The sequence below is a fragment of the Rhinopithecus roxellana genome, chromosome 3 (assembly GCF_007565055.1).
Source record: "Rhinopithecus roxellana isolate Shanxi Qingling chromosome 3, ASM756505v1, whole genome shotgun sequence".
In the NCBI taxonomy this organism is placed as follows: Eukaryota; Metazoa; Chordata; class Mammalia; order Primates; family Cercopithecidae; genus Rhinopithecus; species Rhinopithecus roxellana.
Window position 1 is genome coordinate 85,849,761 of NC_044551.1, and position 2,172 is coordinate 85,851,932.

General features: G+C 54.1%; 1 pseudogene; it reads left to right on the forward strand.

Annotated features, from left to right (window-relative positions):
• The first annotated feature begins 635 nt into the window (after positions 1–635).
• LOC104656706 lies at positions 636–1,694 on the forward strand (annotated as a pseudogene).
• The last annotated feature ends 478 nt before the right edge of the window (positions 1,695–2,172 follow it).

Sequence of the window (2,172 nt, forward strand, 5' to 3'; positions counted from 1 at the left end):
GATCAGCAGGGTGCTTCTTTTCCCCCATTCTGTGGGTCAGAGCAACCACAGGCCAGCCCTGATTCAAAGAGAAAGGAAATAGACTCCACTGTTAATGGAGAGGAGTGACAGGTGTGAAGAGGGATGGAAGCTTTAGTTGGGGAAATATCCCAGGTATGTGGAAGGTATGTAAGCTTGAATCATTAAGTGAATGGATGAATGAATAAAATAATAAAAAAGGTATAAAATATTTATTTTGCCTAAGATTTTATTTCTGATAGAAATAAGAAAAAATAGAAAATATTTAAAAAATATACAGACAGGAGACATAGACAATAACAATGTTTCAATCTTTTATATAAGGAAATGTATGTGATGGTATTCATTTTTGCACCAGAAAAGAGGCTAAGGAAAGCAATGGACATGTCGTATTAAGACAGACTGTGTCAGGCCGGATTGTGCGAATCTAGGGCCAAGTCAGCCAGCCCAGAAGGAAGTAACCACAGCAGGTACCTAAATGAGGCAGGACAGGTCGGGAGCAGGCGCCACCGCCAGTGAGAACCCGGGCCCTGAGCCGGGCGGGAGTTTGCTGGGGCTGAGTCTGGGGCGCGCAGGCCCTGACCTTCGCCCTCTGACCTCTCCCCTTGCAGGTGACCATGGGGATCATGTTGGCAGCCAGCTCGCTGCTTGCAGGGCAGCCGCCACCACCTCTGCCGGCCCTCATGGGGCTGCCACCACCTCCGTCCTAGCATCCGGGCTTCAGGTTGCAGCCACTGGGAGGCGGCCTGGGCGCCAGGACCAGTGTGGGTGGAAGTTCGGAACGGACCCCCAGGGCTGCAACTGCCAGTACAGCAGGGGGTGCCGAGGATGTGGCCTGTGGCTGCCTGCCCAAGCCCTGCACATTCGAGGAGTGCTACCGGAAGATCAAGGCGCTGTACATGGAAGGTGTCAAGTTCACAGTGAACAAAAGGTTGAGGAAGCATTTCCAGGTGAACCACATAGTAACCCTCAGCACAATCAGGGAGTCCAACTACCACTCTGGTGTCACGTATATGGGGACAAAGCAGCTGAGTCCCACAGAGGCATTCCCTGTACTGGTGGGTGACATGGACAACAGTGGTGACCTCAATGCTCAGGTCATTCACCAGCTAGGCCCCAGCCTCAGGTCCAATACGGCCATCCAGACCCAGCAGTCTAAGTTTGTGAACTGGCAGGTGGATGGGGAGTACCGGGGCTCTGACTTCATAGTGGACGTCACCCTGGAGAACCCAGCCGTCCTGATGGGTTCAGGAATCCTCGTAACCCACTACCTACAGAGCATAACGCCTTGCCTGGCCCTGGGCAGAGAGCGGGTCTACCACCGACGGCCTGGGGAGGAGCGCACTGTCGAGTCTCTAACTGGGAAATACACATTGAACAACTAGTTGGCAACAGTAACGTTGGGTTGGACATAATACCACAAACCCAGTGACCAGCTGCAGGTGGATGTGGAGTTTGGGGCCAGTACAAGGCTGCAGGACACCAATGTCTCCTTTGGGTAAAAGCTGGACCTGCCCAAGGTCAACCTCCTCTTCAAAGGGTCTGCAGAAAGCAACTGGATCCTGGGTGCCATGCTGGAGAAGCTCCCACCCCTTCCTCTGACACCGGCCCTCGGGGCCTTCCTGAATCACTGCAGGAACAAGTTACGGTGTGGCTTTGGCTTCACCATCGTCTGAGCCCTCCTGACCCTTCCATACCCTATCCTCCTTCAGATTCTACCTCCACCCTCCTCCTGCCACAGAGGGTAGACCTGGGCCCCCTCCCCGTCCCTTCCTTCCCTCCTCTGGGGTCAGGTGGACAGCAGAAAGGAGGGACTCAACCACTCCAGCAGCTGAGAAGGGGATTCTGGAACCAACTGGCGCTTCTGGATTCTGAGTACCAGGGGCAGCGTGTCCAGTGGGCCTGGGGTCGGTCCTGGAAGGGATTCTGGAATTGAGTGGCACACAGGATTCTGAGAACGAGGGGTAGAGGCAGCCAGACAACCTCAGGGAGGAATGTATTGGAGTCCCCATCCTCCAAAGGGCCTGGGCCTGCTCCAAGGGGGCAGTGAGAGGACTTCCCCATCCCTGGTCAGTCTGCCCTGCCGCTATCCACTTTCCCATCTACCCCTCGGTATAAATCATGTTTGTAAGTTATGGAAGAACTGGGACATTT